Source organism: Magnolia sinica, chromosome 10 (genome assembly GCF_029962835.1).
Source record: "Magnolia sinica isolate HGM2019 chromosome 10, MsV1, whole genome shotgun sequence".
Classification (NCBI taxonomy): Eukaryota; Viridiplantae; Streptophyta; class Magnoliopsida; order Magnoliales; family Magnoliaceae; genus Magnolia; species Magnolia sinica.
This window is the reverse complement of record NC_080582.1, coordinates 57,460,185-57,483,945: the sequence shown is the minus strand read 5'-3', so window position 1 is coordinate 57,483,945 and position 23,761 is coordinate 57,460,185. Positions and strand designations below refer to the sequence as shown.

The following is a 23,761-nucleotide window of genomic DNA, read 5'->3' as shown; positions in this document are numbered from 1 at the left end:
TTTCTTTTGGGATAAAGTATGTGTAACGCCCTGAAATTTTGTCTTTCGTGGACAGCACGAAGGGCCAAGTTCCCAGGTGTTAATTTGAATATGTCAAAGGTATAAACCTGCATATTCCTTACATTATCAAAATTATCACAAATTAGTGGCATTCATAATATAAATGACGGAAAATAACTGTTATTCCATTAAGTTCACCATTTTAAGCTCCATTCACCAAATGTTGAAATCAAACCAAATAACATAGTCTAAGTTTTGTCCTCCCATTGAGGACTTATTATAAATTCAAATTTAAATAAATTAATCCTAACAAAGCAACATAAACAAAGTAAATAATTCTCGATTAAGTCACATTGGCTTCATCATCTGCCATTTGTTGCCTTGAACCTTCATACTCCTCGCCTCGAAGTTCTGGCTCACTTATTGGATCATCACTTGCACAGTCTACAATTGTTTTTCCACACGAGGAATGAGTTGCCTAGGTTCACTCAATGAGGGCATCCCTCAAGATCATCTCAATAATAGCATAATCAATTAATGCGTAATAACAAAACAAAACATCCATTAAGAAAATCTTGGTCAATGTAATGCATGATATGCATGCTTTGATGAAGGCACCCTGACTAAATGAAACGGTGATCCTACCACTCTCATTAGCTACTAGTCATCAGATTTTACTGAGCCACCTGTGAGACGATGATCCCACCACTCTCACATGCTCTAAAAGAAACCCAACTAATGAAACGGTGAGCCAACCACTTTCACTAGATAGTGTACAACTATAGAACCCACCACTTTCTATATTATAACACATAAAGGGGTTGATCCAACTCTTGGATCCCTATGAATGCATGAGATTAGTCTAATCATTTAATTAATTTAACATCCAACCAGTTTAATAATGCACACACTCTCCAAGTTACCACCACATTCCATCCTCATGGTCCACCACACCCTAAGATAGCTGCTACCCTTCACATGATACCATTCATGGAGGAACGATCATATCTTAAACGTTGATGCTACACATGAATCCAACCATCCATTATCCACACGTATCCACAATCAAAGATAATTCAACCACTTAGATCTTCCATAATTCACATCAATCCATCCACATGGATTTTCCATAACCAATCAACAATCCAATCACATGGATTTTCCATAATCAATCAACAATCCAATCACATGGATTTTCCATAATCGTTACTATGTTTCCATAAACGATGGAATGGGTGGCTTCCTTGAGATGTAGCATTCAAATATAATATTCCATCATCACACCATTACACATGAACATCATGTCCATTAACATAGGTTTCTCATCATGAAACATCCATAGTTTCAACATAATTTCATCTTCCACATGAAACCATCCTCAAATCCATAACCAAACGTCTATATATATATAATTATCATATTATTCAAAAGATCTAGAGATCAAAACTCGCATAAAACGTCATATTAAACACCATCAAACAAGCTATAAACACCCCATCAATTAGGTTATAACCCAAACTACAACATATAGGGTTCATGTGGGCTAGTCTAGTGGGCGTATCTTGTAGACTCGGTGTATATGTTCTCACATAATCCACCATCATAGGACATCATCCTAAGTTGTATAAAGTATCCTTGATATTATCGAAATATCCACAATATTATTTGTATCTCCAACTCGCTGATACCGAGAACACCGATAGTGATACCGATAGCACTGGTAGTATTAGAAATTCTAGGTCTTGATGATATATCACTAAATTTCGCTAATGTATCAATATCGGCAATGTATTGCCAATGTTTTCGACTGTGTAAATTATAGATGTCTCTTGTATCGCCTAGGTATCAATATCGCTAATATTTCCGACTGTGTAAATTCTAGGTGTTGCTTGTTGCTAGTGTATCGGTGATATTTCAATAATATCACCAATGTTATCAATATAGCCAAAAATCTGTTTATTAAAAAATTCATTTCAATTATTTTATGGGTGCATGGTTGTATGATGAAATGCATGTTTGTATGTGTGTATATCTATGCATGCATGGATGGAAGGGTGGATGGATGGATGGATGTATACATGGATGGTTGGTTGGTTGGATGGATTGATGGATGTGTATATGTGTGTGCATGGATAGATGGATGAATCATGCATGTGTGTTTGTATGTATGCATGTATGTGCATGCATAGATGGATGGTTGGATGGAAGGATGGATCCACCATTTCCCCATGTTTCCCCAATGTTTCCCCAAGTCAACAGTACATGCTTTTAGGCCCCATTAAAGGGAAACTTATTATTTGATTCCTAAATATGCAAATATGTCCCTTTTTCCCTATCATTTGATTCTTAAATATGCAAATGTGTATTTTAGAATTTCCTGAAGGTTCATTGGAAAATTCTACCGTTTTCCCCATGTTTCCCCACAGCCCACTAGTTATGTGGTTTTCATCATCATATTAACTTAATTCATGAACCTTTCTTTATGTAGTCTAGGGTTAGACCTAATCTTGTTCCAATTCAATATCAAACCATAACCATCATCCATCACAATATTCACTGCGTATAATCACCATAAAACAGAAATTAAACATAATTATTATAGATCTAAACATACATATTGACAAACAAAGGAAACAATGCATAGTTTAGAAGGAAAACTAGTTATCATTGAATAAAAGCATGAAAGGATTCCTCATCTTTGCATAAGATGAAACCCTAGATGAATTAGAAGGGGAGAAGGTGTTCACACGCTTCTAAGGCTGCTAGAAGGGCTACACGTCCAATTGATGAAGAGGGACGATGGTTAGAGTGGGATGTCCAAAGGTGGGGTGTCCGCTCCTCTCTCTTTCTCTCTGACATGTAGGGCTGGAATAGAGCTAGAATAAGGCTGGACGTGTGGGGTAAAAGAGATATATGGGAGAGGGATGGGCGTGCACATGTCGTGTAATGGGGTTGGGCATGCACACATGTATGTAAGGAGGGGCTGCCCACTTGCAGTCCAGGGGCTGATGTGTTTGGAAATCCACTATGCTCACCTAATTTAGGATGGAAAATAGAGTCGGAATATATGATTTTCTAGGTGGTCCACTACATACAACGGGTGATCTTGAAAAAGGCTAATGAACAGTCATGGTGCATTGATCGGGTCCACTCTTTCCACTAAAACTCATAGTCTCACTAGACAAGTCATCACTCAAAGTTACATCCTTGATGGATGGTGGGAACATAGTTAGGTTAGGCCCCATTCCATTAGGATTAGTTTTGGATTAAGAAAACTTCCTCTTTAAGGAGTAACTTGAATGATGAGATCTCTCAATTGGTCCACGATTTTTGAGATTTAAAACTCTCATCAGATAGGGAATAATTGATTACGGATAGTGGTTGAATTTTTTCTCATGAGTGTATAGATTAGTTTCTCGATTGGACGCCCCCATTAGCCTATGGGTGAAGTTCTTGATTCATGGTTGATGGGGTTGATATATGTATTTGATGTTGGATAATAGAAACTATCCTAGGATGCAAGATGGGAGATCAATTACACATAAATTTCAGCAATCAACATATATAATCAAGCATATCCTCATAATAGATTCGGAAATTCAGATTTATAACATGAAGATCCTAGGTTTTCGCATACACGGTGCATGAAAATATAAAATAGTTCAAGAGTGGCCCCACTTGGAAGTAGGGATTTCTTATTTAGTGTGTGTAGTGTAATAACCACGTGGATAGATAATGATGCAAGCAAAATTCTGGTTTTGGGAAGGATTCACATAAAAATAAAAATTAAAAAATTTAAGATTTTGATTAGGGTTTTGGATTCATGGATGGAAATTTAAGAATGAGGTTTTTAGGGATTCAAAGAATCTAGGGTTTAGAAGGTTGTAATGGAAAGGAAAATAGGAAGACGAGAAAAAGAAGAAGAATAAATTTCGATGAAAGGAGAGGGAGGATGTAAGAAGAATCATACCTTTCGAATAAGAGGAAGACGAATAATGTACCTTGGGGAATCCACTACCAAACAAGCTTCCACCCTTCCACAATTCAATTGGAAGGGAGGGTTTCTCACGAACCCTAAAACACGAGGAAAATTCATTCACAAAAGAGAGCTTCTTTCTTTTTTCTTTCTTCTCAATAACACTACTAGGGTTGGAACTCCACTCCCCTGTGGTTTTATAATAAAAAATTCAACATAATTACAATTATGTCACTCACTTAAGTGAAGTGGCCCATCACCTAAAATAAAAAAAACTAAAACATTTATTATCAATCTCAACCATAAAATAAATTCTAAAAATAACAACAAACATAAAGAAAGCAAGATCAGAGTTCAAGGGGCCTAGATCAGGAAGATCCGGTGACCTAATCGCCAAGATCCAACGGTCAGATCGACATGAAATAGAAATCATATGACTAAAACAGTCTTCTAAGCAGCCCACATGCATCATCCCAAAGTGGGGTCTTCCTGATGCACGTCCAATGCATGTGGGGTCTTCAAAATGGCCCGACAGGCCTCATCTGGAACTCATCTCCCATCAACAAAGAAAACTGCGTTGATGTGGGTGATCGTATCCGTCTCTGGTACACCCGAGTAAGTCCTCTAATGTCCCCATCAGTATTCCTGCTTTTAGGCTTTCTAGGAGTTGTTGATCAAGGGGATAAAACCATAGAAATGATGAGATTTATGAGATCTTTAAGGTGTAAGTCTCAGTTTGATCATAGGACACCCAGGTGGGCCAAAACGGACTTGATCTTGTTTAAAGGGTCCAGTCCTGTTGATCGAGGTCCAGAATTGGAGGAAATGCATAGTCATGATAGGCAAACGATTGGGCAAAAATTGGTGGTAGATTGATGGTGGGAAATGTATAAATCTGAGATTTCACTATTTTGTCAAAATGCAAAGACTGGCTTTAGGGTGATTATCATTCAACGGTGTAGGATCATAGATCGAGGTCTAAATTTTGTATAATCTCATAGTCATATAAGGCCAAGGTGTGGTCAAAATTTGGGTTACGATTAACGGTGGGAAGTTGGTAAATTGGAAGGTCCACTTTATGGAATTTGGGGAGATTTGGAAAACTTGGTATTTCCAAAAACAATGTAACTTGAGTTTAAGAAAAAAAGGTTTATCAAGGCGAGACACTCATATCACACATTCGTTACATGTGTTGGGAGATACAAGTCATGAAGGGAAATATTCGACTGTGATTACCCATTAACTTTTTTCACTTGATGGACGCTAAAATCAAGGGTTAAGGGGCTGATTTTGAAATTGGGTAATTTTTACTATGATCCAAGGGCTGAAAATTGACATATACGGTTCATTTATAATGGATAGGCATGTGATAAAATCTCAGGTCGAACGGATCATAGGAATCATGTGATATAAAAATCAGGGGTCTAGGTTAATGACATTTTCGTAATTATTTCTGATTTGAGAGTTTTTGGGAAATGTAATGATTCTACATGGTTCTAAGCATGTTTCTATGCAAAACTTACAAAATAATCCTCGTCTAAATCATTACGGATAAAGAGTTATTCACAAAAGAAGTTAAAATTCACGTTAACTAAGGGAAAATACACATAACGAGCAATATGCTGAATTTAAGCTAAAATGGTAACATCTGGGATGTTATGGTATGGCAATAGTTGATCGCCTTTTTCTAAAATTACCCTTCCACTTCTTGTGAAAATCTGAAGTGTAAATACAAAAACCAATGTGGTTTTAATGTCAAACTTGAAAGTTGAGTAAATACAAAAATGCTTGGATCTTGCAAGTCTTAAAAGTTCTTTCAGCTTCTTCTACCGGAGGTATCATTTGGATGATAACCAATGTGCATTCTAGATCAACTTCATCCTAAGTTGCATGAAGACCAAAATATATCAAGATGGATTGACACTTTGTGAGAGAAAATGTTGAAGTAGTTCACTATCTTCAGTCTTGATCATAAACAATAGGGTCAGCAATTCGGTCAAAACAACAAAAATGCCAAAAGTTCAGAGAATGGAAGTTTGGGTTTAATACTGTTTGGACTTTTTTTTTTTTTTTTAAAAAAAAAAAAAAATGGAGTGAAAAAATGGGCATGTATGTCTGAAGAATTATTTATATAGATTGTCGAATGGTGTTCTTTGCCTCTCTTAAATCATTTTCAAGCAATCTACATATAAATTAACCCCTTTGTAAATTATTATTATTATTTTTTAAATCATCTTCCGCTCAATTTTGCACAATGGGTGGCAGCCCCCAAATTTATTTATTTATTTATTTTTTTAACAAAAAACGTTTTATTGAAAAAAGAATGTGTTTAATTCGGTTTGCCCTGATGTAAAACAAAAAGGTCAATTTACCGTTCTCTATCCAAACAAGAATAAAGTACCCCTTGCAGCATTGCTTAATTACTTATTTACTCAGGTTGGATGGCAAAATGTACATTGGTCTTTAAAAAAAAATAAAAATAAAAAATCTTATATGAGGGTGTTTGTGGCCAAATCTCAATTTAGATCGTGCCTGTTTCAGTTGGTGATTGAATAGAACAGATTTACCAGATTCTATCCATGCATTCTTTCAGTGCAAATCGAATAAGAAGATCACAGAGATGGGCAATATATCCCTGAATTAGATGCATTCATAACTCATTGGTAGAAACCAATGTGTTGGATTTTAGATATTAATTTTTATGAATAAAAAATCTCTAATGTACATTGACTGGGCAAAAAGAGATTTCAAAAGAAAGCAACGAGAACACCATTAAAAAAAATTGAATTCAAAACGTTTGGATGATAGCTTAAAACCCTTATCAGACCTGACCCCTTTTTCAGATTATTTGCTCCAATCTAACCCATTTTGACCGGGAATATCTTCTCGAGGTATAATTGAATAAAAGAACAACATGAAAGAAATAAACAAGTAAAACACCTCAGCTCAAGGGATAGGACCAAGGTGTCCCATATCCGTTACGATACGGCCGTATCGGCCGATACGTAACGGTAACGGCTGACACCGTTACGCGATACGGGGTCGAAACGGGCACCCCACGGATTTTGTGACCATGACAGCCGTTACGGGCCATAATGGCCATTACGGACTCATAACGGCTGTTATGGGCCTTGAAAAATAGGGAAAAAAAAAAAAACTTACCTTTTTTTCTTTCTTTTCTTCTTCTTCTTCTTCATCTTCCTCCTCTTCTTCTTCTTCTTCTTCTTCTCGGGCAGCTGCGGCTTGCGGCCGCGGTGTCCTTCTTCTTCTTCTTCTTCTTCTCTCTCTCTCTCTCTCCCTCTTTTTTCTTTTCGGTTTCCCTCTCTCTCCCTTCTTTTTTTATTCGCAGGTGTACCACACACCAGCTAGCTGCTGTAGGTACGTGTCATGCTAAGACGAGCGCTGACACTCCTCGAGCTCCTAGTTGTACGAATGGTTCAAAGGAGATCAAAGTTACGTGGGCTCCACAGTGATGTATTTATTATATCTACACTGTTCATCTATTTTCAGATATCATTTTAGAGCACTAGCAAAAAAATGAATTATATCCAAAGATCTTCTGGACCACACCAAAAATAGCAGTGGAGATAATGATTTTCACCATTAAACAATTCGTAGGGCCCACCATAACGTTTATTTTCCATCCAATCTGTTCAAGCCTTAAGACGAGCTCGTCAAATGAATGGACGGTTTAGATATAACACATACCTCGTGATCAGACCCGAGTGGGCCCCACCATGATGTATATATTTTATCCATGTCGTCCCTCCATTTTGCCACGTCATTTTAGGTCAGGATCGAAAAAATTAGTAATATCCAAATCTCAGGTGGACCACACCATAGGAAATAGTGGTTATAGAATGCTCACCATTAAAAATTTCTTAGGGTCCACTGTAATGTTTATTTTCAATCTAACATATTAATTGGGTCACACTGACATGGATGAAGGGAAAACACAGATGTCAGCTTGATCTAAAACTTTTGTAGCCCCTAATAAATTTTTAATGGTGAACGTTTAATTATTGTTGTTTCTTATGGTGCAGTCCACCTGAGCTTTGGATGTGCCTTATTTTTGGGTTCATGCCCTAAAATTATTTGGCAAAATGGATGGACGGTGTGGATATAACATATTCATCACGGGTGGGGCCCAAAAAACTTTAACACGTGTGCTACACTTCACAATCCGAGTCCCGCCTAATTCGGGCCCTTAAAAAATTGTACACGAGACATATATTAACTTAAAATTTACCAATTAAATTATGGACTGCAATTGCTAACTCACAATGCCAAAATCAAATTGTTTGAATAGTTTTAATTGTTAATTTGTGGACTTTTATTTTTTAAAATAGGGCCTTTTGATTTTTTTCATGATTCACTATCCAATAAATGTCCACCAATTCATAAGTGGGATAATGGCAATAAATTGCATGAATTTGAGGCTAATTTGGGGCATAGATTGGTCCTCCAAGTCAGCCCCAAATTGGCAACGCCATCTACCTGAATTTAATTTCATTTTTTTAAAGAACTATTGGGAGAAACGATATCAAATTGTTAAGTATATAAATTAGATATTTAGAAAATTAAATATATGAATTTTGTAGTCAAATTCAGGTTACCTGGTTCAAAAATTAATCAGACAGTCCAATTCAACTTCTCACCAAAGAGTGGACCGTTACACCACAATAAACATGTTCCAATTTATAAATGAATGCATATTTAGAATGCTTAGAATATTTCGGATTTAATCCATATTTTTTCATATTTTTTTAGGCAAAAAAGAAAAAGAAAAAAAAGAAGCACCGTTACGGCCTCGTATCGCCGTTACACCCCCATATTGCCGTTACGCCCCTATATCCATATCGTTATTGGAGGGCACTGTTACGCCAACCGATACCGATACGGGATACCTTGGATAGGACATCTTTCTAAAAGAAGGTTGTAGGTTCGAGCTCATTAGGTAATCTTACATTTTCTCAAGAAAACAGTTGACTATCAATTCACCTAGGTTGTAGTGATCTGGCTCATTTTTGTGGTTGTTTCCAGTCCAAAATGGTTTTGACTGTTTGTTCCAGTCCAATTTTAAGACAGTCTCATGTAAAACCTATCTTTCATTTATATTTGAGATGCGTGTATGATGTTTTGTCTCAAGAAGTAAAACTTAACATCTATCATCTCCAGCAACAGTTAATTTTAGATGCCTTTCCAAGCAGCAGGCTTGCATTTCATCCCATGATCTTTGTAGTATCTTTAACAGTGCAACTCTATTTGCTAAGATGCTTATTGTTCCTAGAGCTTTTAATCCTTGACTTATGCTTGAAATGATCTTGTATTGGTTTTGGCTAAATGATGTTTGTAGTCATTAAACCTACTTTCTAGATTTGAAGTTGTGATGCCTTTGGTCAGTATTAAGTAGCCGGTGTTTTGGGACATTATTTAGCTTTTACATCTATCTATCACACACAAACACATGTGCGTGCGTTCGTGCAGGACATTATTTAGCTTTTATATCTATCTATTGTTGAAAATCAGTGGTTTTTAAAATAATAAAAATGACAATTCAAATTTTTCAAAATTTCAGGATTTTCCCGCCAAAACGCTTTTTGAATTTTTTGAATTAAAAAGTGCGGTGTGTGCTTTGTCCTACATCTGACGACCAGAAACGTTTGGGATTAATTGACAACGACCAGAAACGTTTTCAAACGTTCTGGACCATTGAATATCACACAGCAACGGTACTATACTTGATGCCTATATAAACTGGACCATTCCAGTCCGATTTCATTATCTCAACACACCATCTCTCCCATCAAATCAGATACGATCCATAGCTCCATTCTAAAATACTTAGAACATCTCCACTATCTAAGTTTGCCAGAAGAAATCTGCTACGTTAATATTGTTCCACAGTGGACCTATCATGATTGCTGCACGCTGGATCCAGATAAGGCTTGTCTTATCCTGGAAGCAATTCGCCTGTAACCCATTAACAGTTGATAAGGGGGCGAATCACGCTTTAAGGACAGCATATTTTATACGTGATTTAGCCTAGTGAAATATTTTATTTCTATTTATTTTTTATATTTTCGGTGTTTATTCTCAACAATCTTAAAGCGTGATTATGGACGCTGAAAGTGTTGCATCAGTCAAACTAACGAACCAGGATTTGATCCGATTGGACCGATTCGATGGTTCAAATTTCACTAGATAGCAGGACAAACTGAAATTCCTGCTGACCGCTCTGAAGATCTTCTACATCCTGGACCTGACTCTCCAGCCTTTGCCTGAAGCAAAGGACACTGACACTCTAGAACAGGTTGCTGCTAGAATCAAGCGACATGAAGATGAATTGCTGTATCGTGGCAACATCCTCAATGCTCTCTCTGATCGGTTGTACGATTTGTACACGGGGATCACATCAGCGAAAGAAATTTGGAGCGCGCTGGAATACAAATACAAGGCTGAAGAGGAAGTTACACAGAAATTTCTAATTGCCAGGTATTTCAACTTCACGATGGTAGACAATCTACCGCTGCTTGCCCAAATCCAAGAACTGCAGCTTATTGTAAATAAAATAAAAGCTATAAAAATTGATCTTCCTGAATCCTTTCAAGTCGGAGCTATAATCGCAAAGTTGCCTTCGAGCTAGAAAGACTACAGGAAGAAACTACTGCATAAATCCGAAGAGTTCACCCTGGAACAAATCCAGAAGCATCTTTGTATTGAAGAAGAATCTTGTAACAGAGACAAAAAGGATGACGCTAATGGTGCATCCTCATCTAAGGTGAACGCAGTAGAGCGGCCATCCCAAAATGGTACTTATGAGAAAGCTGATTCCCTTAAACCTAACAAAGATCAAGGGAAATTCAAGAAAATCCAAAAGAAGAAAAACGACAAACCTAAAGGAGCTTGCTATGTCTGCGGCAAGACCGGGCATTTCGCCGAAGTCTGTAGGGACTGAAAAAAGCCTAAGAAAGAGGCTAATGCAGTAGACGATGAAATCGTATCCATGATCACAGAAGTGAACCTAGTTCAAGAGAAAATTTCTGGTTGGTGGTATGATATAGGTGCCACGGTCCATGTATGCAACGATCGATCTCCCTTCTAAACCTATGAAGATGAGACCAATAGTCAAGAGGTTCAAATAGGAAATGAAGGTCGATCGAAAGTTGCAAGAAAAGGAACTGTGGAATTACTTTTTACCTCTGGAAAGAAGGTAATCCCGACCAACGTATTACATGTCCCAGACATAAGGAGGAATCTTGTCTCAGGGGATCTCTTAAGTAAACCTGGGATTAGGGTTGTGTTTGAATTAGGCAAGCTGATCTTGTCTAAGAATGAGAACTTTGTGTATAAGGGATACGCTTGTAATGGGACGATCAAATGATCTCTGAATGAAAAGAATTCTTCTGCTTACATGATTGAGTCTGTAACACTATGGCATGGTAGACTAGCTCATATTGGCTACAGTACCATAAAACTCATGGCTAAGAACGGCCTAATATCATACAATGATAGTGACAAAGATAAATGTGAAGTATGCATACGGTCTAAAATAATCAAGAAACCATTCCCTAGCGTTGAGAGATCATCTCAAATATTAGACCTAGTGCATACTGACATATGTGAACTAAATGGCGTTCTTACCCGTGGAGGTAATTGGTACTTTATAACATTTATAGATGATTGTTCAAGATATGTATATTTATATCTGTTAAAATCGAAAAATGAAGCATTTAATGCATTTAAGATCTATAAATCTGAAGTAGAAAATCAATTAGACAAAAATATTGAAATCCTTCATAGTGACCGAGGAGGAGAATATTTCTCTAATGACTTTTCTAACTATTGTGAAGAACATGACATAATACATTAGTGCATAGTACCTTATACACCACAACAAAATGGTGTGGCAAAGAAAAAATAGGACATTAGTAGAAATGGTCAACTCAATGCTAATACAAGCACAGTTGCCATTAAACCTATGGGGAGAAGCACTGTTAGCTGCATGTCATGTTTTAAACCGAATTCCATGTCAGAAAACCAAGACCTCTCCATACGAAATATGGAAAGGAAGAAAACCAAACATAGGGTATCTTAGAGTGTGGGGGTGTCTTACATACTGCAGAACTCCAGAACCTAAAAGAACTAAGTTAGGACCTAGAGCTGTCAAGTGCGTCCTTATAGGATATGCACAACATAGTAAGGCCTATAGACTTCTAGATTTAGACTCCAATGTAATCATAGAGTCTAGAGATATAGAGTTCTTTGAGAATTCAGTATTCATGGAGAAAAAGAATGCTGAGATTCAATCTCCTAATGAAACTATAAAAGAAACAGAAATAGAAGAAAAAACTCCTAGGGAACCTCGTGGGAGTCAAAGAGCAAGAGTAGAAAAAAGTTTTGATCCTGATCAAATAGACTCTCAGCGACTCTCTTTTCAAGTTGAGGGTGATAGAGAGAAGGTGATTAAGAAAATACCTATGGTTTTAATTATAGAAGATGAACCTGAAACCTTTAGTGAAGCTATGATTTCAAGAGACTCCGTTTTTTGGAAAGAAGCCATTAATGATGAAATGGATTTCATAATATCCAACCAAACATGGAAATTGGTAGATCTACCTTCAGGTTCTAAACCAATAGGTTGTAAGTGGGTATTTGAGAAAAAATATCACACAGATGGTATAATTTAAACCTTTAAGGCAAGATTAGTTGCTAAGGGTTTTCGACAGAAAGAAGGAATCGATTATTTTGACACTTATTCACCAGTAGCTCGAATAACATCGATTAGGATCTTATTCGCCCTAGCATCTATACATCATCTTCATATCCATCAAATAGACGTGAAGACAGCATTCCTGAATGGTGATCTCGATGAGGAGGTTTACATGGAGCAACCAGAAGGATTTGTTCTATCAAGAAATGAAAAGTGTATAGACTTATTAAGTCTTTGTATGGATTTTAAAAACAAGCACCAAAACAGTGGCATGATAAATTTGATTCTAAAGTTCTGTCTTATGGTTTTGAAGATAATATTGCTAATAAATGCATATATTCAAAAGTATGTAATGACTATGTTGTAATCATATGCTTATATGTAGATGATATGTTAATAATCAGTAATAAAATGGAAGGTGTAACTGAAACAAAAAAGTTTCTCTATTCAGTTTTCAAAATGAAGGATCTTGGACAAGTGGATACTATATTAGGTATCAAAGTTAAAAAAACATGGTGGGGGTTTTGCATTATGCCAGTCTCATTATATTGAGAAAATAATAAACAAGTTTAATCACTTGAAAATTAAAGAGGCAAAGACTCATTTGATCCAAGTATCAAGTTAAAAGAAAACAGTGGAAGAGCAATTGCACAACTAGAGTATGCTAGTGCTATAGGCAGTCTTATGTATGCAATGCAATGCACAAGACCTGATATAGCATACGCTGTGAGTAAACTAAGTAGGTGTACGAGTAATCCAAGTGTTGAACACTGGAAAATAGTAAGTAGAGTTCTAGGTTATTTTAAAGAAACCAAAGAACTAGGGCTATTTTACTCAGAATTTTCAGCAGTATTGGAAGAATATACCGATGCAAGTTGGATATCGAGTACAGGGGACAACAAGTCCACTACAGGGTGGATATTCATCTTAGGAGGTGCAGCTGTATCTTGGGGATCTAAGAAACAAACTTGTATAATGCACTCAACTATGGAATCTGAGTTCATAGCTTTGGCTGCTACATGCAAAGAGGCTAAATGGTTAAGGGATCTTCTATTAGAAATCTCATTCTATGTGAAGCCTATACCGGATATTTTACTTCATTGTGATAGTAAAGGCACTCTAGCGAGAGCCTATAGCGGTACTTATAATGGGAAGTCCAGACACATAAGTTTGCGACATGACTATGTAAGGCAATTGATTCAAGATGGAATCATTGCGATCTCATATGTAAAGTCAAGTAATAACTTGACTGATCCTTTTACTAAACCTCCAACGAGAGAGGTAGTAAGGACAACATCTAGAGGGATGGGATTGAAACTCTTTACTTAAAGTTTCACCAGCGAAAGAAACCCAACCCTAAATTAGAAAATCTCTAAATATTGGGTTTAATGGGTAACAACAATTCACTAATAAGTGAAAAATTTCAACACTAAATAAATTAATAACCTCATCCAGGATGATAGTGCTGGCCGTTTTAAAAGAAGGATGAGTATTAAACTCTTAATGAAGTCCAGTCAAACAGGACAAGTGTTTTAACGGAAACACTGGAAGGATTTCACCTATGTAAACGTAGAAGTGGTGCCGCTTTTCATGAGAGTTAGAGTTGTCTCGAGATCGTTCATGAAACAGGTTAAGCACATGACCATTAAAAGTGCTAAGCGAGATTGTAAAGGAACATCTAACGCAAGAGCTATTATGTGTGTGGTATTTTCGGTTATATCATATACAAATAATTGGTTCAATGCTGCGGCAACCAGAAATTTCGAAATAACTTTAAAATATTTACACTAAGGAAAGATTCAAATCACAAGATATCTTTCTTTATACATTATAACTGTTATTATTCTAGTAGATTTTTTATTGTTTTAAAAAACCAATGGGGGATTGTTGAAAATCAATGGTTTTTAAAATAATAAAAATGAAAATTCAAAATTTTCAAAATTTCGGGATTTTCCCGCCAAAACGCTTTTTGAATTTTTTGAATTAAAAAGTGCGGTGTGTGTGCTTTGTCCCACATAGGAAATGTGAAGAAAACTTTTGTGGTTTATATGTGGACTTGTGAAGAGTATTCTTACTTGGAGTTTTTGGAGGAGATGAAACACGGGTTGTGTTCCAGCACGCACGCACGCACGCGCGCGCTCGGGCGTGGGCGAGGGCGAGGGCGTGGGCAGTGAGGCAGTGTGGCTGTAGTGGCGTTAGATGACGCACTTTTAGGCAGTTTTATAGAAGACTGAGAATGGTCGGATCATAAATCCGAAACGTTCAGCAGTTTTTAAAAACGACTCTCTGCCTTGAAAGCCAAACGGTCCGAAAATGGACGGACCAGGATGATCCAACGGTCAGATCTTCTGATCTGACGACTAGAAACGTTTGGGATTAATTGACAACGGCCAGAAACGTTTTCAAACGTTCTGGACCATTGAATACCACACAGCAACGGTACTATACCTGATGCCTATATAAACTAGACCATTCTAGTCCGATTTCATCATCTCAACACACCATCTCTCCCATCAAATTAGATACGATCCATAACTCCATTCTAAAATACTTAGATCATCTTCACCGTCTGAGTCTGCTAGAAAATCTACTGCGTTAATATTGTTCCACAGTGGACCTATCGTGATTGCTGCACGTTGGATCTGGATAAGGCTTGTCTTATCCTGGAAGCAATTCGCCTGTAACCCATCAGCAGTTGATAAGGGGGCGAATCACCCTTTAAGGACAACGTATTTTATACGTGATTCAGCCTAGTGAAATATTTTATTTCTATTTATTTTTTTATATTTTCGATGTTTATTCTCAACATCTATTACGCACATATGTGTGCATGTGTGTACTCAAGTGGACCATGCCATCTGAAATAGTGTGAAATCAAGCCTAAAACATTTAAAAGCACTTGTTGGGGCCCACCTGAGTTTTGGATATGGCTGAAACTTGGTGTGACCCCTCATCCAAGTGGGACACGCACACAATGGATGGGCTGGATTTCTAAACCACATCTCAGTAGGGCCCTTATAAACGATCATGAAGGTTTCAAGGGGTGGATGTCCACTCTCAACTGTTGTCTATGGTGTGGCCTACCTGAGTCATGGATTGGCCTGATTTTTAGGCCTGTGGTCCATCATGAAAGGGTGAATGTGATTGTGTTTTGTGTGCATGTGTGTTTTTTCTTTTAAATTGAGCTATAGATCTTTTGGCACAACATTTTATTGTTTGATCTAATGCAAACTTTCCTCCATTTGGTTGCAGTCTGTTGCTCAATTGAATTGAATTGCAATGGATCGTTTCAATAGGTCAGAAATGACTCCATTTCAATGCATAATGAAAACAAACCTGTAATTGCAATTCCATGTGTTTCAAGTTGGGACTTTTAACGACTGTGCTGTTTTGTATGAGAGATGGTCCCTCAGTATGAAATGATTAGTGGCTAGCTCCATATTTGTTCCTTTCATCTGTATTTAATGAAGTTATTGCAATTCATTTCAACTGAATTATCAAACGAAATGAATCGCAACATCTCTATTCAGTATTCACAACAATGGTGATGAAATGTCATTTCAATTCGATCGTTTCCTCTTAATTACACTGAATGCTCACAATTCAATTCAGTTGTGCATCCAAACACAGCCATAGATTTCATTTCTAGTATGCTCGTGTGAAATCTGCTTTCATTTGGGACTCTCACTGGAACTCAATGATTGGCATCTCTGCAGATTCCTTTGATGCATGGTATTTGAATTTGGTAATTTGCTCACAGGAGAGAAGAAGTGTTAGTTATTGAATTGAGATGTTTGTCTTCAACACTAACAGGCAGTTATAGAAAGTATTCTTTAAGTGGGGGTGTGAATCGTCCTATGACATGACATGGACCATACAAAAGAAGCAGAAATTTCATTTTATTGCTTTCTGCCATTGCCCTCTTCAGTTCCCGTATTGATGGTAAGTGCAAGATTGAATTTGTAGCTTCTTTTCTTTTTTTATCCTTTCTTTCATTGAATGATGTATCTGTAGTGATACATATGCTTTCATTTGTAATGTATTATTAGTACCATGTTCTCAATTGAAGGTGGAAACAATGTGAATTTTATTACAACCATAAAACCAACTTCTTTTGGGCCCAATTTCTCTGCATCCATTGTTTTGCTTCAGTCATTGCACATCAACATGGCCAAAAGATGGCGAGCGGGGATGGTCGGCCGCCGTCTTTGGATGGTGAGACACGGATGCGCACTGATGGTTGGTGAACACAGGTGCCCACAAATCTTTTTTTTTTTTTCCCATTGGAAGCGAATGTGAACTGAGTAAACTCTGTGGGGTCCACCATGATTTATATATTTTATCCACTTCTTCAATCCATTTTACTAGATAATTTTAATTTTAGGGCTTGAGCCAAAAAAATGAAGCATATCCAAAGCTCAAGTGGACCACACCACAGGAAACAGTGTGAATTGAATGTCTACCATTGAAAAATTCTTGGGGGCCACGGAAGTTTTGAATCAAGCTGATATTTGTTTTTTCCCTTCATCCATGTCCGTGTGATCTTATGAACAGGTTAGATGACAAATAAACATCACTGTGGGCCCTAGCAACGTTTCAACGGTGGAAATCATTATCCCGCTGTTTACTGTGGTGTTAGGAGAGTGAATGGGATTAGATACCCCAGTAGTGTGGTCCACTTGAGCTTTGGATATTCTTCAATTTTGGGCTCAACCCCTTAAATGAGCTGGAAAAATGGATGGACGGCATGGATAAACCACATACATTTACTGTGGGCCCAACAGAGTTTACTCAGCACGATAAAAGCCTTCTAAGTAACTTGGCAAGCAATCTGAGTTCTTTTCCATTCTCATTTATGTTATGATAGGGAGTTTTAAGTCATTGGATGGGGTCCTATGGTTGAAATGGATGGCACTGTTTAAGAAGATTTACAATCCATATTCAAGAAAACTTGTTCTGTTTAAGAAAACACGTGGGTAGGATCCATACCGTCCGTTAGATGGGTGCCATCATGTTGATGCCCCGCCCATGAATCCAGGCTGGTTCACTCATCACATGGGCCATCACGTTAGCAGTAACCTAATGGTTTATAGAAGTTGATCAAGCTTTTCTGTCCATTGATTTATTTTATGAATTTTTAGGACTCCTAGTGGGTGGGACCCGCCTGACTTTCTAGAGCATGGTATCTGTTGTGTAGACCCCACCACGTGGACGTGCTGGATGGAGAGATGATGATCCCTTTGTTATCAGATGGGTAATGTTATGTTCTCAGTGGACCAACATTATATTTGTTCCACGTGGCATGTGTATCCTATCTGATGAGTGGTCCAAGTCTCTAATATGTGCCCCTTCCGACAGTTGACATGGAAATATATGATGTGGGGTTCCGCGATGTATCAAAACTCATGTCACCTAAGTAGGCAACCGGGCCACACTCTTATGCTAGTTTTGGACCATTTAAAAAATGGTAATGATGGAGCCTCTACACTGTGTAGGCCATTCAAATTGTGGTTCCCATTATCAATGTAGCTTATTTTTAACGTCATATTGATGAAGTAATCTAACCATGGTAAATTTTGCGAAAAAATGCCCACATGTAATCAATATCGACGAGGCCAAAACATAAAAGAAAATGGCTAGATCAAAACTAGAGGCAAGATGCATAAATATTTATGTAGTTGAGCAATATGCCTACTTCACAAGATAACAACACAATTTTCTTTTTCACTAAAAATAAGAGAAATAGAAATACAAAATTTAGGAATCCCACATCAAGAAATGCTCCAAAAGATTAAAATAATAATATCTCTCTCTAACTATGACCACTTTATACGAACCACCACATAAGAGAGCCAGTAAAAAAACCTAGAGAAAATTAGGCTTTCATTAGACTCTAGGGCCATACTCATGCAAGAAGTAGCGAGATAAGGAGATAGAGAGAGAGCATCTCTCATTAAGAGACGTCTCCCTGTCTCCACTCCACAACAATAGGTGGATATCAATTGAATGGTTGAAAATAAAATGTGAGAGGTCCAAATTTTTGAAGGGAAGAATCAAATGGTTAATGATATATTTTTGTTGGACCAACATAATTTGTGGTCCTACATATGTAGGTCTATCAAATCTGATGAATGGCTTGGATATTGATATGTGTGCCATCTATGGTGGGAGCATGCTTAATCTTAAGCCATTGTATGGGGTCTCACAATTTATCAAAAATCATATCCCCTCACAGTAATATTGTCAAGCCCCAAATTTGGAACCCGGGCATTACTATTTCCGAAGTCCATAACTCAGGTCGGAGCAACTTCCTTGCCACTTACTGGACTTGGTGAACGGTTAGTAAACTCCACGATACCAAATCTAGCTCATGGCGGAGAATTTTTTTTTCTAAACGGTTAATCTATTTAGGCAGTTACACATTTTGTACATGATATTAACGCATATTGAAGAGACGAACCTGTTCGACATGTCACACATAATATGATGCATCAGCTCAACAGTAATGAAGAAAACAATAACAAACTCCAACAGCTTTTGTGTGCATCCTGAAAAAGTGTAAGTCATCTGTATGAGTAAACCACAGCTCGTAAGTCTACTACATGCTGGGAGTAAAACACGGTTAATCAGGGTGCTCCCATAAAGACATCCAAAACAAACATAGGCATGTTATCAACCGAGCATGTTATCATAGGTGAGCAGGTTATCAATTAAGCATGTCGTATAACTGCACAGGTTATCATGAACATGACATCAATAATATGCATGTCACTCAACAAGCGACCATGAATCATTAGAATAGTCAATCGTTATGAACAAGATAATCAAATTTCATTTTCTATTATACGGTATATGATAGAAAGACAATGGCAGAGCTGATGTGTGGAGTCAGGATAATAGTACACGGTATCGCAAGCTATGAGGTTCATCACAAGGGGCTTTTATCCAAACCAGTCTTATACCAGATTTGGATAGCTAGACTCGATGTAGTAAACTCCTAATTTCAGGTTAGTCCCATTCCTAATCGAAATTGTAGCCATTGCAAATGTGTACATAATGATTTATTTGCGCACCACCAGTCCGAGTGAATAGTGAATGAATGAATGCATGAGTCAAATGTTGAACATCTCTCATTTCTGCGAGTACATTTCCACAACACATAATACATCTTCACTAAGAATCATGAATATACCATGCATGGGTAATTCACCATCCTCACATAAGAGTGGGACAATATCCCTCATCATCCGCTAGTACATCTCCACAACACATAATACATCTCCATCAGAAATCACAAACGTACCACACATAGGTAATCCACCATCTATAGATAAGAGTGTGATAACATTTTAAAAAAATAAAGTATTGGGCGTGTCAACCCCTACACATCTAGCCATCGGCTTAACAATGAGGGACCCTGATTTATTTCGCTCTACCCGGACTCAGCAGTCAGAATACCACCCACCTCGACCTGGCACACAATGGTAGGTAAGCTCGTCATCTCGGCAGTGGAAATGACTCTTGCACCCATCATACCATGCTCGCCCCACGCGACACACGACAAAAGAGGACCCGATTAGCCAATCCTAGTAGGTTCATTGGAGGATAGGCGTCTCCAATATTGGGATCTAAGCCTGGGATGACCATATTGCACCCTTCTCAAAAATTTCTCAATAATATCAACACTTGGGCCATCAAGCCTCAACACAAACCACATCACCCAACTAGCCATCACGTGGCTACCATATAAAACATCCACTCGGGAAATACATCACCACAAAAGCCCATATAATCAAGTGTGTAATCACAATGGCATGTACACACTCCAACTCCTCTGGACATTCATCCAAGCACAAGGACTAACATGAGGGCCCAAATACTACCATACAGACCAACACGAGGGCCCAAATCAAAACAATATCCAAAATCTCCCAACTCCTCTGGATCATGTCCAGGCATATAGAATAACACAAGGGCTCCAATTTCATGATGTGTTCATGCATGCATATAAAATGGATGTTCATGAATCAACTATGTATATCAAACTATCAAAGACAAAATAGATCAACTTGCCATGTTATGGCACATAGATGCTAAATAGTAAACCCTTGGTTCATAGTCCATTATCCACTGGGGATGCCCATGTGCACCCTTAATCCTTCCTTGATATGGGCCGAATCACGACCTTAGTACCTATAAGCAATGGTCCTTAACTTAGGCCCAACTAAAATTCAATCATCAATTCATAATCCGGTCTTATAAGACTCACGTTGTGTTTAAGCTATACATTTCATACCACATTCATCACATATTGGCTGCATAACAGATGCAATAATCATCATATGTGAGCTACACATTACACATCATCCACATATCACAGCACATCATATACGATAATCATCTTATGCCCTCATAGGCTTCACTTAACAATAGTGCCAATTGGCTAAATAGACCAACAAGCTAACAATAATCAAAACATCCTTCCCTTGACCATGGAAGTGGACTCACTTGGCCTCTCATCAAACGATTACTTGTAACCATCTTACATCCCAAGTTCTGTGGGCAAGTAGGCTTTCATAAGCCCAAGGCACTAGGCCTAATACAAGAATAACTAATATGACACAAAGCATGTACATGCATAAGGTGCATAGGTTATGGTGGTACACAAGTTCTCGCATGCATCATCGTTATCATAAACATCATTCAACATCAAATTCATCGTCACAACCTACATCATGCAAGCATGTGCACGAAGTACACAATATATAAGGATTCACATGTATCATCAATATTATGGTCATCATCCATCACTATCATACATGCCCTAGGTATTAATTGTCGGTCATGCATAAAGTTATATTTACATTCACCAACATCATTCATTTACCATCATCCATGCATCAAGTAAAACATGGTTATCTTATCCACGTTATCATCACAACAATCAATATGTGCATTATTATCACTTCGATATCAAGCATGGTGGTCAACTAGCATGTTTTGTTATCATGCCTATAAATATATAATATCATCATCATTATCATGAGGATTATTTCCACTTTATGATTAACATAAGAAATGTTATAAGTACCATACATAATTACTCATTCATCATCAATGCATATGCCATAATTCATCACCCATTAAATCATATCTATCATTTCAACCAACAACTTACAATTATCATTATCATGTTACCATATATATATCATCATCTCACTTATCACTAGGTGCGTCCTACCTAGTGTGAGTTCCACATTGACCTTGAACTACACACAAGACATGGGGTCGTACAGGTCAAGTGTGGTCTCACTTGGTGAACCAATAGGCCAACTCAAAGGCATAATGTCCAACTACAAGGCTTTCAATGGTGTGGATCTAATTCCACAACTAAGTGGGCCCCACACATTCCATCATGCTGACACAAGGACAACATGCTGACATCTTTCATGTCATACATCATATTAGACCCACTAGCCAAATACACAACAAACAAAGAAAAAGCCCAATTATCTAGTTTATGCATTGTAAAATAGGCCTCTCTAAGCGTGTTCCACTTGACTAAAGGTAGTGTGCAAGGCACCTACCCAGTAGGCAATGGGCCTGCCCAACGGGCTCAAGGAAGGTTACTATTGTGGGCTTCACACTCCCCAACGATTTCTCTTAGTGTGGGCCCGCTTGGGCCTTACGGTTGCATCATTTAGATGTGCCCAAGGCTACCTATATCTTAAGAGAACATTTGGACAACAAGATCTCTCCACTAAATATTTTGTAAGTTATATAACACCCATTTACAAAACACGCTAGGTGGTCCTCATTATGTGAAAGCTAAGGCCCATACAAGATAGCCCATACTAGATGTCTCACTTAAGGTTTTTAGCCAAACAACACCTGAGAGTTATTTTTCAGAGTTCAGACGCTTCATTAAATGCTTTGGGAAGGTGGTGGACCCCACTGACGTGACCCCACAAATTTTATGTCAAACAGATTTTTTGTGCAATGTTGGTTTTTGGCCATCTTCAATTCAGATTTATGATCATGTGGGACCAACATCTAGTGAAAGGAAGGATTCATCTAGTAGCTCTATATATGAGCTTTAAAAGGTATCAGGCGGGCCTTATTGGTTGGGTCTATACAATTTACGGTGCTAGCCCAAACATAGGTACTTGGAGAAACTGTGCAGGAAATAGTGTAGTATTAGTTTGGGCCCAATTTTGAGTATATCCCATGATCACAAGGGACCACATTTCAGTGTGCCGTCAGGTGCCCTTGGTTTTACTTTATATATAAGCTGGGACTAATTGGTTGTGCACACGTAATATTTGGTATAGGGCTAAACATAGGTATTTTAATTTTCTACAGAATTTTATGCACAACTATGCCTTGCCCTATTTTGAGATCCACTCCCTGATCATATGAGGTCTGATTTGGCCTAAGTAAAATATAATTTCTCTATTTATTGATATATATTAAAGGTTCCAAGTGATTTCCTACTCATATCTTGTGTGTAGGGTCCACTACAGAGCATCAAAGTTGGTACAAAATACAAAAATAATCAGATAGTTTTTAGCAATGGGGTCTGTCACAACTTAGTGCCCAATTTCCAAACACTTGGAGACCATTCCTGACAAAAAGCTGGGACATCCCAGCTTACTGGTATAAGAATTAAACATCCCCCATAGTGGTACCCTTAACTACAGAATGTGGGGTCCACTACAAGGTATTGAAGAGGCCTATATGCAATACAGTCAAGTATTTGAAAATTTTCAGCAAACAGAAAGTGCAAAGGAAATGAAATAAATCCAATGTCAAGTGGGGCCTACATGCTAGCAAACCATAGATAAGAGACACACAAAAATGTACATGGGTTTCCAAATTGAATGAACTAATAAAATGTATAAATCACAAGTGATACCACACCTAAGTGGGTCAATAAGATGATGAATGTTATATACAACATATATCCAACATACACTTTAAGTAGCACATGAAATGTATTGATCAGATTCTCTTTTGGAAAATCTGAGCCAATAGATGGTTTTGGAATAAGTCATTTATAATATATATAGATC

At 37.6% G+C, this 23,761-nt stretch overlaps 1 protein-coding gene across 3 annotated transcripts in view; it reads left to right on the top strand.

Moving 5' to 3' along the window:
* Nucleotides 1-16,591, top strand: part of LOC131216857 (protein PHOX1-like) — a 43,960-nt gene extending 27,369 nt beyond the window's left edge. The window contains exons 3-4 of one of the 3 annotated variants that reach the window (XM_058211444.1): nucleotides 15,942-15,985; nucleotides 16,406-16,591. The gene's annotated coding sequence lies outside the window, so the exon portion shown is untranslated. The remainder of the gene's footprint in view (nucleotides 1-15,941; nucleotides 15,986-16,405) is intronic. The other 2 variants (XM_058211443.1, XM_058211445.1) reach the window with 2 other exon arrangements.
* Nucleotides 16,592-23,761: the final 7,170 nt, after the last annotated feature.